Source organism: Manis javanica, chromosome 8, assembly GCF_040802235.1.
Source record: "Manis javanica isolate MJ-LG chromosome 8, MJ_LKY, whole genome shotgun sequence".
Classification (NCBI taxonomy): Eukaryota; Metazoa; Chordata; class Mammalia; order Pholidota; family Manidae; genus Manis; species Manis javanica.
In genome coordinates, this window is record NC_133163.1 from 97,389,896 (window position 1) to 97,416,121 (window position 26,226).

The following is a 26,226-nucleotide window of genomic DNA, read 5'->3' on the forward strand; positions in this document are numbered from 1 at the left end:
CAAACTGTATAAACAACAAATCTCAAATTTTGATAAACATTGTATTTTTAGTAAATGTGGCAGATTTAATTATCTAAACTGTTTGCTACCAATCTGTGTCTTAATATTCAAGAGAGATATAATGACCTAGAAATTAATTAAACTAAATTAGCATTGGTCTTAGGAAATTATTACTGATGTTTGCCCTAAAAAGGCATATTGAGTCCTTTCCATGGCTCACATGGCTCCACGTGGTCTGACTGCCTGCTCCCTCTACCACCTTCTTTCCAGCCAGTCTTCCCTTTCTTATTCTGCTCCAGCCTTCTTGGCCTTCTTGCCCCTCCTTGAACAAGTCCTTTCCATTACAGGGACTTTGTATTTGCTCTTCTCTCTGCCTGGGCCACTCTCCCCTTGGTCTTCCCATCGCTGCCTTCGTTCAATTCTTAGTTTGAATGTGACCTTCTCATAAAGGCCTTTGGTGATCACACCATCTAAAATAACTGCACTCCCATTACCACCCCTCCAATGGTCACTCTCCATCTTATTACACCATCTACAAAGCAGATACCTCACAATCTGAATTACCTTTATTCATTGGACTACTTCTTGATTGTCTCTGCCTCCAGCACACCTACACACAACTGAATGTAAACTCTTTGAACACTCAGATCTCGTACCTCTCCCCTGCACCATTATATCTGCAGTGCTGGAAATATCACTTAGTATAAAATAGGTATTCTGTAATTTTGTTGGACAAATAGTTAAGTTGAATCTGGTAGAACAAGAATCTGAGGTTTGTCTGTCAAATTTGATAATCATATCACAGTATTACAGATGGCATGGGACCAGAGTCTATCTTTAAAATTAGTAATAATAACAATAATAAATCTAAGTAAATTCATATTGATAAAGTGAGGTGTACAGGATGTTAGGAAGAGACTTCTTTTTGGAAATTTAATTGCTTTCTGTCCTTGGATGAATCATTCTATTTGTAATGGAAAAATCTGGTCCTTGCAATGTTAATTTAAGAAGCATGAGTTAAAGTCAATATAAACATACAAATAGTTCCTAAGGGATAAAATCCATAAGATTAGAACTTCCACTTGCAGGACACATTTGTAAAACATGTGAGGAGAGTATATATTTCTGTTTGCATACTTGCATTTTTATCATGATGGGAGAAAAAGGCTGTAGATATGCATTGGTTCAAGCCAGTGCATACCAGATTTAATCCTGCCACATGAGCATGGCAGTCCTTGTACATTACCAGAGTAAACTGAATATTCATAAAGGCACCATTTGGTGATTCTAGATATTGATTTTTTTTTGGCCTTTTACATCTATCTAATATGATTCATTTTAAATCTTTGTACTGCGGTGGACTTTTTCAGACCACTTCAATATGATATGTTCTCTCCATTTCTCTGACATTCTGTAGCAGTTTTTGATAATTAAATGTGTCCTGTCTTGTGCTGTTTTTGTTGTCTTGAACTCTTGCTTGGGATTCTTTTTGTTTTGATTGTTTGAGGCTATTATTTAAGATTTAATGTCTCATCTCCCCAACTGGATTTTTAAGGCAGATTTGACAATTTAAACCTCTTTTATTCTCTATAGTACCCAGCAATATGCCTTATGTAGTAGAAAAGCAGTACAGATATTGCCTGACCAGTGATTCTACAGGGTTAGATGCTATACCCCAAAAGCCCCATCTCAGCCTCCCTCTTCAAAGTGGGAAGTACATAGATGTATTTGTGAAAATTGAACCTCTTTCCTGTAGTTGCTGTGGGTATTGATCTGGAGCGACGCTGTTGCTACCCTGCACATAAACATATTTCTTGCTACTCTGCCATCAGAGATTAAATTATTGGATGTAATGAACTAGAGTTAAGACAACCAAGTTATTCAGGTTTTCAGATAAAATGAAAAACACATTAGTTGTGGATGTTAGTTGTTACTGTTTTTTCCTGTTTCTGTGAGCCATAGAAAATTGTGATTACTTTGTTTACAATGAATACATAAAAGGCCTTCTCTTTTTGATTATAAAGGTTAGGCAAGAATGCAGGTAATTTTGTCTCTTATAAAGATTACTTAATTCACCTTTGGTGGGGAGGGAGAAGGGCTGAAGCTGAAATCTGTTCTTCAAGAACTCAGTCTTTATAGCCATTGTATGCTGCTGGTCAGGCTTGCAATTCATTCAATCTCTTAGCAAAACAGATGTCATTGAAAGAGGCACGTGGACAGAAAGAAAATGCATGACCACAAAGAGATAAAGAGATGTAGCTACAAAAGAAACAATTCAATAGTGAATTTGGATGGGGGAAGGTTTTTTTTTTTTTAAAGGAAAGGATCTTCAGTAAATAAATAATAATACCTCAGATTCCAGAAGGGATATAACAATCCAGTATAGCAGTAACAGAGGCAAGCAGGATCTAAATCTAATTAGTTTTTCATTTTAGTACAAGATTTTCAGTTGCAAGCTGGTTTACACAGTGTACTCTTTATGGTGCTTATAATTTTCCCCTTGAAATATTGCTCAAGCTGTTCTTCAGAGATTCCTCAGTGATTTACCTGGTCCTTCACAATGATCCAATTACATGCATCCTTTTCTTCATAATGCAAAATCTTCTCCTCCATAACCTCTTTCCTGATCACTTCTGCCCATAAGACATTCTCTTGATCCAGCTCCTATAGCTCTTGCTGAATACACATATCATTTAAATCTTAACATATCGGTATTTTTAGTGTATTCCAAAACAGAGGGTAGTGTTGACCAATGCAGATCTTGCAAGGCCCAAGAGCTATATGGCTGCAGCATATATTCATGATCTATGGGAGGCATCCCAGTGGGGCCAAAAGAGACAGATTTTAGACAGACTTAGATCTGAAACATATGGCCTCTTCTTACTACTTGGTTGTGTGCTTATATTAGTTTCCTATGGGTGCTATAATTATAACAGATTGGGTGGTGTTGGGAAGGAAAAATTTTCAACTGTTTGTCAAAGGTTCTTCTGGCTGATCTAAGAATTAAATTGACATGACACAGATGGACAGAAGGAAAACTAATTTAATTTCATATATATATGAGAACTCTACATACAGGAGAGATTCAAAGACAGAAAGGTCAAATTGAGATATATATGCCATCCTGAGCTAAGGAATGGGATAGGGGGCCTGGGGCTTCAAAGAGAAGGAAGGCATTCACAGGGCAATAAAAACATATGTTTAGTAATTAGGTATTTGTCCTACATAGACAGATGAGTCTATATAAATTTTATCTCTGGTAAATATAATTTATCTCTGGTAAACACTCTCTCATTATGGGAAAAAAAAAATTTAGATTCTCCTAGGTAGTTAAGGGAGATGCAAAAACTTATCCTAGCCTAAGGGGTCTTGATTGCCTTCAGCTCCAAATAGTCCACATGCCAAAGTAGCATATTTTATGGAAACTTGTTCTGAATCCCTTCAGTCCTGCCTTTGAAACTTTAAACAAGCTTCACAATCCAGAAGCTAAATTGATAGATTGCTCCATATTTCACTGAACCTGTCTCAGTCTTGAGAATAGGTAAATTCAGTTAAAAGTAGTTGTGCCTCATTTCAGGAGGCTGTCTTACAGGCAGGCTCTCAACATTAGGCCTGTATTTATAAGCAATCAGGTAATTATTAAAAGGTATTTCTGTAGAAATAAAAGAAAAACAAAGGTTAATGGTTGGAGCAAATTAGAAACCTAGTGCCTGTGTTCTGTGTAGGCCAGTGAAAAGATTTCTAGATGACAGGCTTAAAGAAATGTAAATGTTAGTTTGAAGAACTGTAGTCAGACACTTGAGGAAACTGGAAGAATTCAGCATCCTGTCCAGTTTATAGGCAAACGACGAACCCTCAAAGACCAGCAATGAGAACAAGAATCTAATATATCCATAAATATATGTTACTGAAAATAATTGTTCTCTCTAAAATCACCCTCATTTCCACTAAAGATAGCCAAATTAAGACTTAACTGTTTGCAAAATAAGTCTAGTTTAATAAACTTGGCCTGATTATTTACACAAATATATCAAGGATAGCATTTGACCATACAGGCTTAAAAAAAAAAATCTGTTTTGCTGAAACTTTTTAAAAGAAGTCTCAGATTGAACTTCTGAAACCCTCTCAAGGCTAAGAAGCTACACCAATGATTCACCACCAAATTTGCTTCATTTCCTATAGATTTCTGTAAATTCCTCTCTTCTCAGGGTCCCCCAAATATCCTGAGGTTCTTGCACCTGTCAGGAAGTAAACTTCCTAGCTTACCTAATCAGGCTGCAAAAAACCCTGTAAACAAGTTACCAAGCCAATTTTTCTAAGGGGCTTTATTGGCTCCATGAAGTCAAGCTTAGTTCCTTAAAACTATCTGGGTCATATCTGAGTCTTTGTACATTTCTCTCAAATATGACATTTCAGTCAAAGCCTTAGCATTATAACCAGTGTTTCCAATTGTGTCTTGAAACAAGGAGAACAGATTCTTATTGAAATTAGGCAAATAACTTTTTGCCATGAAAATAAGATTACTCACTAAGAGTATTTGAATTCTGGAGGGAGCTGGTAGGAAGAAAAGATAAATGTTTCATATTTGTTTCCAAAGGTATATTTTGCCAAATTGCTATAAGTCATAGAGAGTTTAAGAGAGAGTTTCCTTAAATCTGGAAAAGAAAACATCAGAGAACCAGCAATGTTTCAAACAAGAAGTCATAAAAATTATAATCATTCTCTTCAGATTATTCAGTCCCATGTTATTGCCTCTTATTCTGCTTGAATTAGTTTTCTCACTAGTTCTAGAAATTCTTACCCAGTTCAGGTTTATGATCTTAAGGTCATCAGAAACCAGCATTTGTCAAAATTCCTTTCCATGAATCTCCTTGAAGATGAAGCTTTTGCAGGGACACTGTTGTAATGATTATCTCTAAATGACAAAAGACTTCTAAAAATGTCCATTATTGAGATATAATGAGAATTCATTGTAATGGAAATGACAAGGAAACTTGGTTATTTTTGTGATATACAATATTTTAAGATAGTAATTAGAATTATGACTGATAAATACCAAAACATACCCAAATTTTAGGAATTTTATGCAGTTTCTGGAACACTTCTATTAATAGTATTCACCCATATAATATAACCTAAGGAGGCTTATCATCACTCATAAGAATGCTTCCCATGTAATTAAAATACCAAATAAGCCTAATGAGTTTATGATCTCTTATAAGGAGAGAGAACAAATCTTTTAAGATAGTTCAGTATTAAATAAAATACTTTTATTCTACTTAGGTTTACCAGAAGTCAAATAAAACTCATATTATCTCTGTTACAGAATTTGTCAGCAAGAAAAATAATTTAAAGATGATTTTGGATCTCATGTCTCAATTGTTCTGAGCAAAAAGACTTCAGTAAGAATGTAAGTTTTGGGAAGTTTGTCAAACATATTAAAAGGTTTGAATATTTGATTAAATAGATTATAGATCATTATGAAACCATCTAACTTGATTATTTGTTTAACTAAAGCAACAATAAAAGATTTAAGACAAATACAGAAGGTTACATAGTTAACAAAACTTAGCTCTTTTTATATTGAGAAGATTCAGTTTTCTTAAGTAATCAAAGTCCTGACTGAGACAACATGAAGCGTAGGGTATTATTTTGATAACATGCAATTGTTTTGTTTTCTAGAGAGATTACTTTGAGGAAAAACAACACTCTTCACAATCTCTTATTATCAAGAGCAGACCTATAGTCCAAGAAAACTTTATCCTTTTAGCAGATAGAAAAACCAGATTTTAATTTGGCACCAGCTTACTTTTGGTATTAAAGTTCACTCATTTAATTTAAAAATTCATTCCAATCTTAGCCAGCTCTGACCACACACAAAAGCACACACACAAATTTGTAAAGATTCCTTTCCTACAAACCTTTTGTAATTTTCTTTTTCCTCAATAAAACATAGATTTACTTTTCTTGCATACAGAGATGTTTCCCCTTAATTACCTGTATTAATTAAAATTATTAATCCTTTGAAGCCTTAATTTCTAGTGAAAACTAAGAAGTAAGCAACTGTGAACTATTATGTCAGCATTCTTTAGATTGGAAGATTTATGAATACATTTAATAATTTCTAGAAGCATGTGCCCTCTTTTATTAATACAATCTTTCAGTGCGGCACAAGACATGTTACTAACAGACTTAAACATCTTTAGTTTCTCTATGATAAGAAGACAAAAGTAGGTAAACTTAGACCTGTTTAGCAATTATAATGTTTTAGTATTTTATCTTATTTGGAAATGATCTAGATATTCAATGAATTCCCATTATTTTATATATAGCAAAATTCTAAGGGTGGAAGTTACGAAAGAGATTTGGGAAACTATTTATGGGTAAAATTGTAATATTTCCAGAATATTCCGCCTGGCCTTGGTGCATCTGCATCCTCAGGGGTGGAGAGAAGTATGGTTTTAGTGCATCTGCATATTAGTAGGCATTCCTCAGGGGTGGAGAAGTGTTCATCTCCAAATCAATGGGTAATAGCCTGGGCAACCTAGGGCTTATATGGACCTGAGAGGTGAGGGGGGTGCTGGTTTTGCTTCTGCCAGAGCAGGAAGAGAGATGGCCCTGGACTGCAGTTTATAAGCAATAAACAGGTTTTAAACTTTATGTCTCCCTTTGACTGATTTTGGTTTTAGAGGTATTTTGCCCCAGGATTTCCTCTCCTCGGAGTTACACTATTTAAGTAGACATACCATAAAACATAAATATTGCTGAAAATGCAATTATAAACTTTTACTTACATTTATTTAATTCATTTGTTTTTAACAATTATGTTTGGATTAGTCATTGTTGGGGAGGAACAAATTTCCTTTACCTCTCAAGATTCTTCTAGCTAGTTTAAGAATCAGATTAACATGAGACAGATTAACAGGGAAAAAAAAAACAGTGTATATCAAAAGCAAAGGTTGTGACATAGACAGGAGTTGCAAGTACAGGGAGAATGAGGTGTATGTGTCATCCTGAACTAAGAAGAAGGGGGTAGGAGTCTGAGACTTCAAAGGAAAAGGGAGGTAATTCACTGGAATATGAAAGAAGTAAATGTTTGGTAAACAAAAGACTTGATGGGCAACACAGAAACAATGGGGCACAAAGAGAAATTTTAACATACTTAGCCACATCCCTCCCTGTCTACCACACCTAGTTTACATTATAATAAGCTATCTATGGTGATCTTCCTGAGTCTTTTGGGCCTGGACAGTTTTTCAACTCACAGTAATATCTGCATGTCACAATTGCATATCTTGGGACAGTTAGAATCTTGATGATTAAAAATCTGCTCTAAATTTGGTAGAGTCTTAGTGCCTATATCATGAAAATTTCAGGAGATAGACAGCTAACCATCATCTGTAAATTATCTTTCTTGCTGACAAATTCTGTATCAGAGATAACAGAGCTTTATTTGACTTTTAATAAACCTAGGTAGAATGAAAGTACTCTATTTAATACAGATAGCTCTATAAGGACATACCTATTTTAATTAAACCAACAAACATCAATTAGCTTATATTTTTTAAATATTGATTCTAATTCTAAGGTGTTATCTTGAAAAAATTTCAGGAGAATTTTTATATTTCTGAGATTTTTAGAATAGCCAATCCTTACAAGTCCTTACCTTCAAACCAACCCGAGTTTTTCTACAAATTGATTTTGGCAGTACCATCTCAAAGTAGAAAAATACTACACATTTACAATACATATAGATATACATACAGGAACATATAGACAGATGCAAACAGAGACCTCAGAGTTAACCCATATTTGTGAGATAGGGAAGCAGCAGGGAGTAACTCCTGCCCAGTTAGAGTACAGTGTGGGCCTGGAAAAAGACAAAGTCTTACTGAGGCTTCAGGAATGTAGAGGAAAAGCAGGGTGCTTGAGGTTGAAACAATGAAACAATGTAACAATATACCCACCACCCAGACCCAGTCATATGGAACAGTTCTCTGACCATAGTTGCGTAGGCCCATTAGTTTACAATAGAGACAGGTTAAAACATAACTAGCATTCTGGCTGAATCTATAGGAAACTAATAGCTCCCACTGCAACAGGCATAAAAACCTAGACACGGAAGCGGCAGCCTGGCCCCTACCTGCCCCTCTGGGGAGTTCCATACCTTCCTGTCCTGAATAAAACTTCCTCTGTAAATCTCTTACTTTGCTTGTTCAGGAAGTTCATTCTTCAACTCCATGAGCAAGAACCCCAGCATCATTTTGGGGGGGCTCATCCGGGATCATCTTTGGAGATGAATAATCGGCATCTGAGATCTCCTTTCTCTTTCACTCTCCTTGTACAAGGAAGCCATCTATGGCACACACATGGGGCGCTCGTCAGCCATTTAAATGGGACTGGCCCAGCTGCCCATCTCAAGTCTCGAGCCATAGGTTCCCCTACCTCTCCCTGAGTGGACCTCCCAACTCCCTTGGAGGCCAAGATTCCCTTTCAGAGGCTCTCCTTGGATGCGAGGGACTGAGGAAAGCCGTGGACAATTGCAAAAGTCTAGGCTGAGGCTCCACTTCAGCGGCTTCTCAAAGGTCCACGCGTCTGTCATCAGGCCCCAGCAGCCCAATCAGGTATCCGTGAGGAGTGTCTCTCTTTCTCTCTCTCTTCCTCTGACTTCCAGCTGCTGCTTCAGGCCTCCCTGACCTTCATGTGAGGCAGAGGCGCTCCCTATTCCATTAAGCGCTCTATGTGTGCCTGTGACTCCATCCATTTCACAGAGCCCAATGCACGGTAAGAGATCCATGCTTCACTCTCACTCTTGATAATACTGTACTTTTTTTTATCTCATAAATGTGATTTCCTGCAGTGGGTGACTAGCAGTGGCAGCAACTAGGGTACTGACATCCCCCCACAGTTGTCCTTGGCAGCCTCCATCTGACCTCATCTCTGCCTTGGGAAAAGCTCCTCTGCTCTTCATTCCAGGTGGTCCTTTCGGGACTGTGCCACTTTCTCCTGTGCAGTGTGAGTGAGGTTTATGAGGCAGACTCCATGTTCAGGCCCCTTATCTGGCTTTGGGACTTTACACAGCATACACATTTAATCCTCCTAGGCCGGGCAGGCATAGGATTCTAGATGCCTTGCCCCTTTCGCACTCCAAAGGCATTTTCTGGTATCACTGAGCTGGCCTGTGACCAAGTGAAATACGAGCCCAACATGTAAAAAAGCCACAGTCTCTAGTTGAAATATGTGTGAGGAAAGGCTTTGTGCTTTGTGTCAAGGAGATATATCATCAACTCCAGGCCTCTGTGTCTCTGGCAGAGGCAAAGAGAAAGAGAAGGCAGCCCCTATCCTACAAGCCCCACCTTCCTGCAGGACCTCTCAGAGGGTGATTCCAGTCTCCTGGCAGGAAACCCTTCTCAAACTCACAAGTCTGTACTCTTGTACGTATTGTCCCTGGAATCCCAGTGGGCTGTGGTTCTGTCCTGCTAACCTCTCTTCCTAGGCGGCAGTCCTCCCGGGGCTGCAGCATTTCCTTTTCTGCAGCCTCATGGAAGCAGAACAGGCTTGGGACTCATATCAACCTCTCCTTTGGTAAAGAGAGGTTGCAAAGTCCCTGCATTTAATTCTCTTGGTTTGGACAGGCAGGGGCCTCTCAAGGGATGACCCTACCCTGTAGCTGACAGAGTCCCTGAAATTCAAAGGGCCTTAGCCCTGACAAACTTCAGGGTGAGAAAAGGCAAATCCCCTTCTTCCCTCATTGAGCTATGTGTGAGGAGGCTGTTTGAATGGTGCTCTGAGGAGATCTATTGCACACTCGGCCTATGCTAAGGCCCTAGCAGATGAAACTAGGGTCTGGATCAGAACTCCCAGAAAGAACAGTGTAACAGCATGCTGGGGAGGTCCCACTATAACTAGAGCTCTGAAACTATCCTTGCTCAGTGGGAAAGCAAGAAGTAAATCAAGGTATGGGCCATGCTGTTACAGAGTGATTAAGGCCAGCAGGCCAGAGAGGGGGCGAATTATCGCTGTCTGCTCAACCTCCCATCTGGACAGGGGCACCCCAGTACGAAGCCTCAGGGCAGGTGCTGGACCCCTGTTCCTGTTTCCTTTTCCAGATGAGAGCTTCCTCTTCGAGTTTAAAGCCAGACATGCCTCTGGCGTGCATTCTGAAGAACTGGGAGCAATCTGATCCCCAAACCCTGAAGAAGAAGTGCCTTATCATCTGCACACAAGCCTGCCCTCAGAATAAACTCTCTGGTGAGGAGGCTTGGCCCCATGAGGGAAGTATTCAATACAGTAAGATCATGCAGCTAGATTTATTTTGCTGCAATGAAGGGAAATGGTCAGAAGTCCCACATGTACAGGCCTTCTTTGCCCTTAGGGAAAATGAAAGAATCTGCCAAAAATGTGGATTAATTCCTGGCCCTACTCCGAACACTAACTCCTCATCACCCCTGCTATTTATGAGATTCATCATTGTTCTTATACTAATATTTGGCCCCTGTTCACTTAATCTAAAATACAATTTGTTCTATCTCAGCTAGTAGCCCTAAGACTACAAATGGCAATGGAAATGGAGCCCAGGATGGAAATGTCCATTTTCCGAGGCCCCCTAGATGGGCCAGTGATGGAGACCTGACTGTACCCTTCACTTCTCCCCCTCCCAGCCTGAAGCACTTAGAGCGGTCATTGCTCAGTGCCCTAAGAGCAGTTGGGGTCTCCATCCCTGGAAGGGGGAGTGAGATAGGGAGGCAGCAGGAAGTGACTCTGCCCAGTTAGAGTACAGGGTGGGCCCTGCAAAAGGACAAAGTCTTACTGAGGCTTCAGGAATGTAGAGGAAAAACAGAGTGCTTGAGGTTGAAACAATGTAACAATGTACCCCCACCAGGACCCAGTGATATGGAACAGCTCTCTGACCATAGTTACATAGGCCCTTTAGTTTACAATAGAGACAGGTTAAAACATAACTAACATTCTGGCTGAACCCAGAGGAAACACAGCTCCCACTGCAACAAGCTTAAAACCCTAGACACCAAGACCCCAGCAGCAGCCTTGCCCCTCCCTGCACCTGTGGGGAGTTGCTTATTTTCTCTCATCCTGAATAAACTCTCTCTGTAAATCCCCTACCTTGCTTGTTCACGGCGTTCATTCTTCGACTCCATGAACAAGAATCCCCGCATCACTAGTGTAGAGGATTTTTCATTTGCTGTATTTCTGAATGTTACTCTCTCCTCTTTTCTTTTCTTTTTTTTTCCCTTGTGATGAGAAATGTCTCCCTAAAGGTTGCATTTCAAAGGATGACTCTTAGGTCCTAGAGAAGATGGGGGTAGACAATCTACATCACAGAGAAAGATCCAACCTTCTCCTAAAAGGAATTTGGTTTCCTGAGGACAATACTTACAAGCCTTTAGAGATGAAGAGGGGAGGTTTTAGGATTGGTGGAAAGGACAGGTTGACTTTGAATTGTTTCTGGGGCCATATTTCTCCCTTGTAAAAATTTGTGAGATAAGGACAGTTGATTTTAATCCCTCAAGAAATTGGTTTGCAACTTAAATGACATCATAGGTTCATCTACCCATCCAACTATTTCATCCTCAATTTGCTTCTTTCCCTCTGGGAACCTAATTTTATTTTAGCTTAAGGGAGAAGTCCTAAAACAAAAATCCTATTAGGCTCTAAATGTCAACTAACAATCTGGCCAACCTTTGACCACAGAGGTACTTAAAAAAAAGATTATTTTAAATATCTTGTCAGTTTTTAGCCAGGACAAACAGTAAATATTTATGGCAGTATTCAGTAACTCCCCCTTGGATGTTGGAGGGCGTCTCCAGATCCAGAGAGAGAGCCCTAAAGATAGCCACAGAATAACCTGTATATCCCAGGCAGGCAGACAGACAAAAGGAGAGGAGCGAGAGAGCAGAAGCCATTCCTGAGAGAGAAAGGATCAGTAATTAATGGGTCAGGATTTGGAAGGGAAGGGGCATCATGAAATTCTATTTTCCTCTTCTATTAACTTCTAAACATCAGCCTTCAGCTGATCATTTGTAGGAGGGTCTAGGAAACATCCTGTTCATCTATTTTCTCCAAGGTGGGGTGGAGATTTGTAAATAGTCATTGATCTTTCTAATTCTTCTCTAAATTTGGTAGAATCTTCTGAAATGATCTGCTGCTGTCCAAGGGACATGAATTCTTTGGGTGGGGGTCTAGGGTATATTTGCAAAGGACATTCAGTAGGAAAGTCTGAAGCTAGCTGAATCTGATATAGAGCCCAGCAAAGTGAGCCGTACCACCTGCTACATGTGCTTCTACTAAATTCACTTCCTGAGTTTTATCATTTACATGAGTAATTTGCATATTCTAGGCCTAGAGATTAAGCTAGAGTCCTCTCTGTAAATCTTGTAGAAAAAGGGGAGCTGAAACAGGCAGATATAAGACCTGAGTTTGAGAGGGGGAATTTATGTTGGATTGATTTTTTTTTCTAATTTCTCTTCTTTCATCTTGCTAAGGGACTCTTTAACACTAGCTACTATATTTCTTTGTGTCCTTTTTTAAATTTAGTCTTTCCACAGAGGCCAGCACATTTTTAGGATAAGAGTTCTGTAAAAATTTTTTCTTTCAGATACTGACAATTCAAAGGATACGTCATCTGGCCATTGATGAGTAGGATTTTGTTAATAGCAACATAAACCAGTAAGCCTTTATATAGCTTAACCAAGGATGCAAGAGGTGTTCCACAGGAGAGTGAAAAATGTATAGGCCTCACAAGATCCAGAAAGTCCATCCCCAAGACAGTCTAAGAAAGCAAAGGCCTTCACTGCACAGGCAGTACGGTTGGTGTTGTACAGTTTCTCATGAGAGTGTGAGAAGCCTCTACTCACAAACTCAATAATCTGTGACACTAGGAAGGCACTACTGGAACGGGCCCTTTCCAGTTCTAAGCACCGCAGTGAAGGCTGAGATGACAAAGGCCCCTTATGGACTGGGACCTTCTGTGACAAACTCCATGGAGAGCCGGCACAGCAGGACAAAGAATGCTGCTTGGAACCCCAGTCTGTCTGATCACCAAGGGGCACTCTGGTGAGTCCAAATGGTGCATGACATCTCCAGATGGTGGAAAACAGAGATTGTTCCCACTGGTTGCAAAGCCAAGCTCTCAGGACATAGAACAAGACAAAAGGAAAACCTTATCCCGTTCTTATAAGCACATTAAACAGCTTTAGCTAAGCCTTGGTTCTCTTAAGGTCCTTGGGTTTCTAGGAGCCAAACTAATAATGAGTTGTTTGGTGTTTTTACAGAGTACCTTGTTACATGGAAATTTTCTTGAGGTGTGTGGGTGACCTAGTATCAATTGAACCCATTCTGTGACCAGTTTAGCCTAATACTTTGGGTTGGGTGTGAATGCTCTAACAACTCTTAAGTGTTCAACCCATGCCCGAAAATTTTGCAGCTTTGGCTTCTAAGATGTCACTTAGTAACAGCCTTTTTACCTCAAGTGCACATTAACCCACAGCAAAGTTTGTCTAAACAGACACTGCTTGGTAGAAACTGTGAACTCACCAGTCTGTGAGGACAGCCTGAACACTAGGCTTATGGAGCCTATACCAGGCCCTTAGCCTGTAGTTTCCCTTCTTATGGCAAACAGCACAATAGGCAGAGACAATGAAAGCAATGACGATCTCTGGGAGAAAAAGGATCACCAGAGTCGCTATACACAAGTTACTAGTTTCACAAATATTGTCACAAAATTAGTCTCCTGCTAATCTAAATTTAGAAAAAGAAAAGGTGTTTGCACCATTTTTGCTTCCACCAGAACTTGCAGGTAGAGATTGGGAAACTGATGTAAGAATTCTGACCTTATGCCAGTGTTTGCCAGAGGTCCCAGGATCCCTCTGCTGAAGCACCCAAAGTGAGCAAGATCTAGCCACTCAAGTCTCCCAACTGGCTCACCAAAGCTGTTGGGTGAGAAAAATTTTCCTCTCCCTTTCAGATGTTCTTCAGGCTGGTCTAAGAATTAAACTGACATGAAACAAATTAACAGGAGATTCAATTTCATATATACAGGAACCCATATACATGAGAGGTTCAAAGTCAAGTGAGGTATGTATGCCATCCTGAGTTAAGGAATATCCCATTAAGCCTGGGGCTTCAAAGGGGAGGAGGGCACTCACAGGGCAATACAAGGAATAGCAGAGATTTGGTAATTAGTGTTTGCCCTACCGTACAGATGGGTCACCCAGATAACATTCATCCTGGGTTAAAAACTCATTCTGGGAAAGACCTCCCATTTACATTCTTCTAGGTTAAGGGAAAGGTGGAAGTTTCTCCTGAGCCTGCAGGATCTCATTGTCTTCAGCCCAAAACAGCCCACATGTGAAAGTGGCACATTCTGGGGAGAGTTACTGTGTCCCCTTTAGCAACTTAAAACAGAAGTATGTGTTCTCACAGTTGTGGAGGATGGAAGTCTGAAATCAGGTGTTGGCAGAACTTCAATTAAGCCTTTAGGGAGAACCTGTTCCTTATCTCTTCCAACTTCTAGTGGCTTCAGGCTTGTGGACTTATGCTTCTGAACTCCACCTCTGTGGTCCCATGCTTCCTCCTTTTCTGTGTGTCCACCTCAGCCTCTGTTTTATAAGGATACATGCAATTGCATTTAGGCCCCCACTGGGTAATCTACAATAAATTCTTCCTCTCGAGATCCTTAATCACATCTTTTGCTATATAAGGTAATAATGGACAGGTTCTAGGGTTTAGGACATGAATATATCTTTTTAGGGGCCACCATTTAATCTATAGAGTCACCCCAAAAAAAGATATCATTTTTTTGAGCTACAGTTTCACCAGTGAGATGAGGACAATGACCTTTCATTATCATGGCTGTTAAATACAATTTCCATGTAAAACATGTTTTATAGGGTCATATAAATGGTGAAAAGTATTTCTTTGGATGTACCACCCACTGCTATTGCAATGAATTCAGTCCCTGCAGCACCCTGGCCCTAGAAGGGGTCTCATATGTGTTCATTACAAAATATATTCAGTTACATGTGACATCAACTATCCCTCCCACCACATCCTACTTCAGGTGCCTGTGGTGATACCTGTCTTGTCTTCTTTGTGCCAAGCCCCTGCTACCAGTGCCCAGGTCCATGTCAAGGGCTTTGTCTCTTCACACCTCCAGATCTGCCAACAGCATATTCCTCAGTGGGTTTGCTTCTCACTCTCGAGTTTCTTGGCCAGAGCAGCTGCTTGTGTGTGATCGCGGTTGCTTCCGTGCCGCCCCACTGTGGTGTGGCTCATTTATTCAAGCTTTCAAGCTGCCAGAGTTGTTTGTATTCTCTGTCCTCTTGCATGTGCACAAACCACCCTGTACCCTTCTCAAAATGGAAAAGTTCTCTCATCTCTCTCTCCTATTTAATTTAAATACCTCTTAATAGATGAGTACCATATATATGAGCTCATGTACAGTTGGGTCAGAGCACAAATCAAAGTGACAGTCCCATGGATTGCCCTATCCCACTGATAAATGAGGTACTGTCATGGACTAAGTAGGTTTGCCTGAATTAAGACTCTCCTAAGTCCCCTGTGGAAATTGACAGATAATTCCACAAGTTTGCCAGATATGTATGAATCCCTGTGATGAGTAGAGCTGAGACTTCAGCTAGAAGACTCCATTCCTCTCTTTCTCCTATACCACCTCCCCCTCTTTGTCCTGCACCACTCACAAACACACAAGTAAATGTACCTTACACAGCACCTAAAATACAGTAGTTGCTCAATAAATGCAAGACCTTTTTCTGTCCTGCAGCCATAGTGCTTTGCACATATTAAGTAGTTAATAAGTATGCTTTGACCAGCAAATATATGGTTCTCTAGACTTAAAGAAAAATGTAAATACCTCTGATAAAATTGCAGTTGCCTAACCTGGGCCTCTAACTTCAACCTCTACCACTATTAATTGTCTGGCTATTAAAAATATGACTCTTAATATAGACCTTTGTACCTTCATATGTGTGTAAATCATCATATGCCATGTAAAATTCTTACTTCCTAGAAACTTGTACTGCCGGTTGTGCTAAAACCTTTTATAACCAATAAAAGGGAAAGGTCCCTGACTTTATGTTGAAAACCCAGGGGAGGGGTCTTGCCAATTCTATAATAATATTTATCTAATAGTTTTCTCCCAGGAAAAACATGCTTTTTTAACATGCTGTTTTTGAAATGCTTTTTAGAAACCAAAAGGATCACTTATGTGATTTTTTCAGGGAGAATGATGAAGGTAAGAATTTTGATCCTTGTTTTATAAATGAGAACCTGAAGACCTAGAAAATTGTGACTTGCTCACATCAACACAAAAGTCTTATGCCCTCCCTGATACAAAGTTGGGATGGTTTCAAAAGTGGTGTGCTGAGTTTCCAAGCATTTATTATAATTTATGTTTCACGGACCAGTAACCATCTCTTACCCCTGAAATCATTGTGGACTGACACAGTCCAGGGCTGGTTGGGGCCAAGGGAATTAAGGTAATTATGATGTAAATATGTTGGTATTTATGTTAATGGTTGCTGGAAAATGCAGCCTAGAGAAAGTGGACTGACATAGGGCCTTATATCGAGCGTGTTCTCATTAAATGTTTGAAGGCTGAAAATGCAAGAAGGCTGGTAAATTTGTGGGAGAAAAACAATTTGAAAATGTTAGCTAAATGGTAGATTTAGAAGTAGGAGGGATGGAAGGAAGAAAAAGCTTAATTTTTAAATTAGGGAAAAACATATTAGAGATGATCTAGTTATGTGAGAAATGGGAGTGGGATGGTTTCTCTACCTCCATCAAATCCCTTTTACACAACATGACATTTTGCTAGGAATTAGGACATTGTCTCTTTTCTTGCCCTGACAGGATGCTAAGAGAAAATTGATATAATTCTTTCTCATACTGGGTTTCTGTACTACCTTCCTGAGCAGCCTCAGTGCCATTTAGCAGATGTGCCTGCTGGAGCAGCAAATAGAAAGAAGAGAAATTTGAACCCCTTCCCCTGCTAGCTGTGTGATCTGGAAAGGTTCTTTGTTTCTGTGGGCCTTAGTGTTCCCTTCCTTCTGTAGTGTGGGAAGTGACAATATTGATAGTTCTATGAGGTTTGGATGAGAGTTTATGGTCACAGTGCTTAGTGAAACGTAGGCCATATTTTTACACGTGATGTAAATACTAGGCTGTGCCATTGTGTCATTTGCTGCACTAGACGTGCCCAGTGGAAATAGAGTACAACCAAGGAAATCAGCAACTTCAACCTCCTTTCTAATCTAAGTCATGATACTTTTTCTGCATATGTACATCCATGTATGTGTACATACTTATGTGTGTGTGCATGCATATGTGTTGGTATTCATATCTGTGTTTCTTCATGTTGAAAAATTAGGTGCAACTGACAGTGATTTTCATCATTGGCATGTTCTTATAATAGCAGATTTGGCTTGAGTTGACAGCATTAGTAGAAACGGATAAATGCTTAGTGGAAATTAGTAGAAATGCTTCAAACATTGTGACTGAACAGGGAATAAAATGGTCTGGAGACAGTGGCTTAAACCCTGGTACTAGGTCAACCAGGAAGCAGGCAGTGAGAAGCAAGAATCATCAGGTTCATAGCCTTAGTTTAATTGAATGAATGCTGGAATCTGAGAACGGAGGCAAGTCAGCAGGGCCTACAGTCAGCCAAGATGATAACCTTGGAAGAGATGATAACACTCGATACAAAGTAAGCTGAGTTACGGAGAACAAGTTCAGAGCAAAGAAGAAGGTATCAAGAGCAGCTGCTTCAAGACTGTCCATAAGACCACTTGCTGATCACACCCCTTATTTTATATTATTTGCTATTGATAGGCTGTATAGGTATTAAAACAACACTTTTCCATTTCTACAGCAGTGGCATCAAGAGAGCACAGAACAATTACCAATATCCAATATCCAAACCTGAATGGTGCAGATGAATTGTCCCACAACTGGTAGACACTCAAGCCAGGGGAAGTAGTCTTTCCTTTACCATCACCAACACCCTGGAAAGTCATTCAGGATGATTCCTAAGACACACCCCTGTTCTCCACCCTGTCCAGGATCCGTTGGAATTTTCTCTGTAGAAAAGCTTTCCTAGATTTTAGATTTCCCTTTCCACCAACTCTTGAACCCTTGAGGTCTCTGGGCACAGAAGCGGCACTGCCAAGTTCTTCACTAGCATAATTTCTTCCTTGGGCAAACAGCCGTCTTTTCTGAACCTAGTGGTGTGCTGCGGGGTAGCAGGAGCTATCTGTCCAGTGGGGAGTGTTTATATGGACATGATTGAGGATAGTCAACCCTAGGTGGCGATAAAAAGATCAACGTTTAGTTGGATGTATTATTATTTTTAAGCTCTCAACAGCAGTGCATCCCTTATTGTCTGAAACTCAGGCAGAGCCCCCACCGTGGAATGCCGTGGTGAACACAGAGACTTTTGGAACTATTGCTTTAAGGTTTTGTTGTTTTTGTTTTGGTAGGAGCATCAAAATGGTCTCCAGTATTTGTTTGTACTGATAGGGCAAGGACCTGTACTGGATGTTAGAATGACAGTGATAGACAAGCCCTGTTCCCTGCCTATCAGCTGCTCAGACATCTAAGCACCTGCCAGATCCATCAGAAGCTATTTGTTTATTTGTTTATTTATTCAAAAAATATTTATCAAATACCTGCTATATGCCATGTACTCTGCTAGATATTGGAGATAAGGTTAACATAGAAATATTTGACTCTCAAGAGGATTCAAGATGGTGGTGTGAGAGGTGAGATGGAGAATTCCTCCCAAAACCACAAATAGTATGAAAATATAGTTAATTGCTACAACTAACCCTAAAACAGCAACAAGAAAGAAGGCTGAACCAGACTGCATGCAGACTTCACGAATAGAGCAGACCTCATCAACACAGGGTAACGTACGAAAGCCTTTATGAGGCAGGACTTAAGACCTTCCACCACCCCAGCTCACCAGTGGGATGAAGAGAAACAGAGCAGAGGAGGGGGTGGAAGTCTAGAACTGCTGAACACCGAGCCCTGGAGGTCTGCTTTGGGAGCAGAAACCTACACTGTGTGGTGCTCTGGACATTGGGGAGCTCAGACAGGCAGAGTGCTTGAGAGACAGATTGCTGCCATTTGTGGAGGAGGGGATCCACACCTGCTCTGGGACAAAGGAAAGGCAGGAAGTCTGAGAGGCTTCCTAGCAGCAAGTGGGCAGCTGAAGGAGCGGGGTTTGGATGGAGCTTGCTGCACAGGAGAAGGGAGAGCTGGACAAGGTTGTCTGGGTGCGCTCTACCCAGCTGGTTGGGAACTTTGAGGAGCTTCAGGTGCCCCATCCCCTGGCTGCCTACTCAGGTCTGAGCCCCCCCACCCCCATGACATGCAGCCGGCTGTACCTCCCTCCTAGCCTGCTGGCACCAGTTCGCAAACAGGCAATCACTGCACTGGCATCAGGCCAGCCAGAAGGAGGCTCAGCCTACAACAGCTATAGATGCAAAGCACAGAGGCTTACACCTGTGTACTTGGCCCACTAGCTGTGACACTTGAGTCAGGCACCACAGACAGGAATCAGGAAACAGATCTCTCCTCCCCTAGGCACCAGCTCCTCTCCCCTATGACCCCCAGCCTCACTCCAGGGGCTGAGCAACTCCAGAGACTGGAACTTCTGGGCACTAGTGGGCACCACACAGAAATATGAAATGTCAAAAGAAAATGGTTCAGACCAAAATCTCACAAACCCAAGAAAAAGGGCCTAATGAAACTGAATTTACCAATCTGCCTGAAAGAGAGTTCAAAATAAAAATCATAAACATGCTTATGGAGGTAGAGAAAAATATTCAAGAACTCAAGAACAAATTTATGTTGGGGATTCAATCATTAAGAAATTCCATATCTGAAATAAAACATACAATGGAGGAATTTAAAAGCAGATTAGATGTAGTAGAAGAGACGGTAAATGGAATAGAAATTAGAGAAGAGGAATACAAAGAAGCTGAGTCACAAAGAGAAAAAGAACCTCTAAGAATGAAAGAATATTGAGAGAACTGTGAGACCAATCCAAACAGAACAAAATTCCTATTATAGGGGTACCAGAAGAAGAAGAGAGAGAAAAAGGGATAGAAACTGTCATTGAGGAGGTAATAACAGAAAAATTCCCCAATCTGGGGAAGGAGATAGTCTCTCAGGCCATGGAGGTGCACAGATCTCCCAACACAAAAGACCCAAGGAAGACGACATCAAGACATATAATAATTAAAATGGCAAAGATCAAGGATAAAGACATACTTTTAAAAGCAGCTAGAGAGAGAAAAAGGATCACCTACAAAGGAAAACCCATCAGGCTATCATCAGACTTCTCAACAAAAACCTTACAGGCAGAAGGGAGTGGCATGATATATTTAATGCAATGAAGCAGCAGGGCCTTGAACCAAGAATACTCTACCCAGCAAGATTATCATTTAAATTTGAAGGAAGGATTAAACAATTTTCAGATATGAAAAAGTTGAGATAATTTACCTCCCACAAACCACCTCTACAGTACATTTTGGATGGAGTCCTATAGATGGAAGCATTCCTAAGGCTAAATACATGTCACCAAGGGATAGACAAAGAGCACAGAATATGATTCATAACATACAAACAATGGAGGAGGAAAAAAGGAGGAAAAAAATGAGAGGAACCTTTCGGTTTTCTTTGTAATAGCACACGAAGTGAGTAAAATTAGACTGTTAGATAGTAAGGGAATTACCCTTGAACCTGTGGTAACCACAAATCTAAAGCCTGCAATGTCAATAAGTACATACCTGTTGATAACCACCCTAAATTTAGGTGGTCTGAATGCACCAATCAAAAGACATAGAGTCACTCAATGGATTAAAAAACAAAAATGTCTATGTGCTGCCTAAAAGAGACTCACTTCAAAACCAAAGACACACACAGACTGAAAGTAAAGAGATGGAAAAAGGTATTTCATGCAACTAACAGGGAGAAAAAGCAGGAGTTGCAGTATTGTATCAGACAAAATAGACTTCAAAACTAAGAAAGTCACAAGAGACAAAGAAGGACATTACATAATGATAAAGGGGTCTTTCCAACAAGAGGATATAACTATTATAAATATCTATGTACCCAACACGAGATCACCTACATATGTGAAACAAATACTAACAGAATTAAAGGGGGAAATAGAATGCAATGCATTCATTTTAGGAAACTTAAACACACCACTCACTCCAAAGGAAAGATCAGCCAGACAGAAAATAAGTAGAGACAGAGGCACTGAACAGCATATTAGAACAGATGCACCTAACAGCCATCTACAGAACACTCCATCCAAAAGCAACAGTAAACACATTCTTCTTAACTGCGCATGGAACATTTTCAAGAATAGATCATATACTAGGCCACAAAAAGAGCCGCAGTAAATTCAAAAAGATTGAAATTGTACAAACGAGCTTCTCAGATCAGAAAGGTATGAAACTAGAAATAAATTACACAAAGAAAATGAAAAAGCCCACAAACACATGGAAACTTAATTACATGCTCCTAAATAATCAGTGGATCAATGACCAAATAAAAACAGAGATCAAGCAATATATGGAGACAAATGACAACAATAATTCAACAACACCAAATCTGTGGGACACAGCGAAGGCTGTGCTAAGAGGGAAATATATTGCAATACAGGTGTACCTCACGAAAAAAGAACAATCCCAAATGAACAGTCTAAACTCACAATTAATGAAACTAGAAAAGGGACAACAAATGAGGCCCAAAGTCAATAAAAGGAGGGACATAATAAGGATTAAAGCAGAAATAAATAAAATTGAGAAGAATAAAGCAATAGAAAGAATCAGTGAAAGCAGGAGCTGGTTCTTCGAGAAACTAAACAAAATAGATAAACCCCTGGCCAGACTAATCAAGAAAAAAAGAGAGTCTATACACATAAACAGAATCAGAAATGAGAAAGGAAAAATCACCATGAATACCACAGAAATACAAAGAATTATGAGAGAATACTATGAAAAGTTATATGGTAACAAACTGGATAACCTAGAAGATATGAACAACTTTCTAGAAAATTACAGCCTTCCAAAGCTGACCCAGGAAGAAACAGAAAATCTGAATAGAACAATTACAAGAAAAGAAATTGAATTGGTAATCAAAAAACTACCTAAGAAAAAATGCCTGGACAAGATGGTTTCACTGCTGAATTTTATCAGACATTTACTGAAGACCTAATAACCATCCTCCTTAAAGTTTTCCAAAAAACAGAAGAGGAGGGAATACTCCCAAACTCATTCTACGAGGCCTCACTCTAATACCAAAAACAGGCAAAGACACCACAAAAAAAGAAAATTACAGACCAATATCCCTGAAGAACATGGATGCAAAAAATACTCAACAAAATATTAGCAAACCGAATTCAAAAATACATCAAAAAGTTCATCCATCATGATCAAGTGGGATTCATCCCAGGGATGCAAGGATGGTACTACATTCGAAAATCCATCAACATCATCCACCACATCAACAAAAAGAAGGACAAAAACCACATGATCATCTCCATAGATGCTGAAAAACCATTCGATAAAATTCAACATCCATTCATGATAAAAACTCTCAACAAAATGGGCAGAGAGGGCAAGTACCTCAACATAATAAAGGCCATACATGACAAACCCACAGCCAACATTATACCTAATAGCGAGATACTGAAAGCTTTGCCTTTAAGATCAGGAACAAGACAAGGATGCCCACTCTCCCCACATTTATTCAACATAGTTCTGGAGGTCCTCGCCACAGCAATCAGACAACACAAAGAAATAAAAGGCATCCAGATTGGCAAAGAAGAAGTCAAAATGTCCCTGTTTGCAGATGACATGATATTGTACATAAAAAACTCAAAGGAATCCACTCCAAAACTACTATATCTAATATCTGAACTCAGCAAAGTTGCAAGATACAAAATTAATATGCAGAAATCTGTTGCATTCCTATACACGAACGATGAACTAGCAGAAAGAGAAATCAGGAAAACAATTCCATTCACAATTGCATCAAAAAGAATAAAATACCTAGGAATAAACCTAAGGAAGTGAAAGACCTATACCCTGAAAAGTATGGGACATCTTAAAAGAAATTAAAGCGGACACTAATAAATGAAAATTCATCCCATGCTCTTGCCTAGGAAGAATTAATATTGTCAAAGTGGCGATCCTCCTTAAAGCAATCTACAGATTCAATGCAATTCCGATCAAAATATCTACAGCATTCTTCTATAAACTAGAGCAAATAGTTCTGAAATTCATATGGAACCACAAAAGACCCTGAATAGCCAAAGCAATCCTGAGAAGGAAGAATAAGCAGAGGGAATTATGCTCCCTGAGTTCAAGCTCTACTACAAAGCCACAGTAATCAAGACAATTTGGCACTGGCACAAGAACAGACCCATAGACCGGTGGAACAGACTAGAGAGTCCAGATATAAAGCCAACCATATATGATCAATTAATATATGATAAACAAGCCATGGATATACAATGGGGAAATGACAGCCTCTTCAACAGCCAGTGTTGGCAAAACTGGACAGCTACATGTAAGAGAATGAAACTGGGTTATTCTCTAACCCCATACACAAAAGTGAACTCAAAATGGATCAAAGACCTGAATGTAAGTCATGAAACCATAAAACTCTTAGTGAAAAATATAGGCAAAAATCTCTTGGACATAAACATGAGCAACTTCTTCATGAACATATCTCCCCAGGCAAGGGAAATAAAAGCAAAAATGAACAAGTAGGACTATATCAAACTCAAAAGCTTTTGTACAGCAAAGAATACCATCAGTAGAACAAAAAGACATCATACAGTATGGGAGAATATATTCATAAATGACAGATCCGATAAAGGGTTGACATCCAAAATATATAAAGAGCTCACTCACCTCAACAAACAAAAAGCCAAAAATCCAATAAGAACATGTGCACAGGATCTGAACAGACACTTCTCCAAAGAAGAAATTCAGATGGCCAACAGATATATGAAAAGATGCTCCACATCACTAATCATCAGAGAAATGCAAATTAAAACCACAATGAGATATCACCTCACACCAGTTAGGATGGCTACCATCCAAAAGACAGACAACAACAAATGCTGGTGAGGATGTGGAGAAAGGGGAACCCTCCTACACTGCTGGTGGGAATGTAACTCGTTCAACCATTGTGGAAAGCAGTATGGAGGTTCCTCAAAAACTCACAATAGAAATACCATTTGACCCAGGAATTCCACTCTTTGGAATTTACCCTAAGAATACAGCAGTCCAGTTTGAAAAAGACAGATGCACCCCTATGTTTATCGCAGCACTATTTACAATAGCGAAGAAATGGAAGCAACCTAAGTGTCCATCAGTAGATGAATAGATAAAGAAGATGTGGTACATATACACAATGGAATATTATTCAGCAATAAGAAGAAAACAAATCCTACCATTTGCAACAACATGGATGGAGCTAGAGGGTATCATGCTCAGTGAAATAAGCCAGGCAGAGAAAGACAAGTATCAAATGATTTCACTCATCTGTGGAGTATAACAAGAAAAAACTGAAGGAACAAAACAGCAGCAGACTAACAGAACCCAAGAACGGACTAACAGTTACCAAAGGGAAAGGGACTGGGGAGGATGGGTGGGAAGGGAGGGATAAGGGGAAAAGAGGGCATTACAATTAGCACACATAATGTAGGGGGGTGGGGACATGGGGAAGGCAGTATATACAGAGAAGACAAGTAATGAGTAATGCTTCTATAGCATCTTAATATGTTGATGGACAGTAACTGTAATGGGGTATGTGGGGGGGACTTGATAATAAGGGTGTCTAGTTACCATAGTGTTGTTCAACTAATTGTACATTAACGATATCAAAAAAAAAAGAAAGAAATATTTGACTCTCTTGATGTAGTTTCCAGTGTCCCATGTATGCTTACCTTTCTTATTTATATAACTGGAATTATACAGACTTAGTCACCTGCCTCTAACCTTTATGATTTTTTCTATATTGGTATATCAAAATTACTATTATTTACTTAAGATTTTCTTTAAATTGATTCACTCTTAGATTTAAAACCATTTTAAAAGGAAACCCTTTATCTCCAGGCCTGTGGTAAATATTAGACATGTAGATAAATATAATGGAAATTCTTAAGGCTTGTGATAAATACATTTGTACATATAAATATGATGGAAATAAACTCGATTAACAAATTCTGTCATCTGCCAAGATCTAAGTTAGCTAAAAAGAGAGATTAGCAAAGATCAGAGACACCAACAAAAAAAACATTTTTCCTATTACTCATCAAAATTATTGTGAAGGAAATAGTGTTGTCATCTGTGTTATTACATGTCTTTGGTCTGCCTAACATGGTCTAGTTACCTACAGTAACCACACTGCATGGTTTCTCAGGCCCTATCTGAGGCTGTTGGCTTACATATTGGTTTTGGGTGGAGAAATCTTTTTTGTTGAATATCTGGAATTGCTTAGATAAATAGGGATTATGAACCAAATTCCAGTTCATTTATTTTTCTTTAGTAATCTGCAGGCAGTGCATTTTCACTGCATTTGTAGCTGTCCCATATCTTTTGTGTTCATTTTCTTTTCTTTTTACTGTAGAATACAGAGTCCTGAATCTCTTGGTCACAGATTGACAGCCTGGAACCCTAAAGAAGACCAAGACTCCTAAAGGTAAAGCATGGGTCTTTTGCAATTGTCTCTTCCTCAAGGAATGATACCACTATTTGATTTAGGCTTTAACTTGGAAGATTTATTCTTCTTAAGAAATATATATGTATCATCAAATCTGGATTTTTGTCCCATGCTGGTGCTACACATGCTTAACTAAGTGATCAGGTCAGGTTAGATTTTCATATTGCATTGTTGATTTAGTATGCATCAAATTCAAGTTTTATTATATATGCTTTGCCAGTTTAGAAAAACACAATAGAGGACTGCAGATTATTCTAGTAGCACTTTAAGCATACCATTTGAATAACAATCTAGGTCAGTTTGCTGCATGATACACGCACACATATATGAGTATATATGTGTGTATGTGTGTGTATATATATATATATATATATACACACACATACACACACACAAACATAGATATAGCTATGTATACATATAGGTTATAACCATGTCTGG

At 39.4% G+C, this 26,226-nt stretch overlaps 1 protein-coding gene across 2 annotated transcripts in view; it reads left to right on the plus strand.

Annotated features, from left to right (window-relative positions):
* SEMA6D (semaphorin 6D) overlaps window positions 1-26,226 on the plus strand; it is a 624,450-nt gene that overhangs the window by 264,862 nt on the left and 333,362 nt on the right. For both annotated transcript variants that reach the window (XM_073211759.1, XM_073211760.1), the window contains one exon: window positions 25,693-25,764. The gene's annotated coding sequence lies outside the window, so the exon portion shown is untranslated. The remainder of the gene's footprint in view (window positions 1-25,692; window positions 25,765-26,226) is intronic.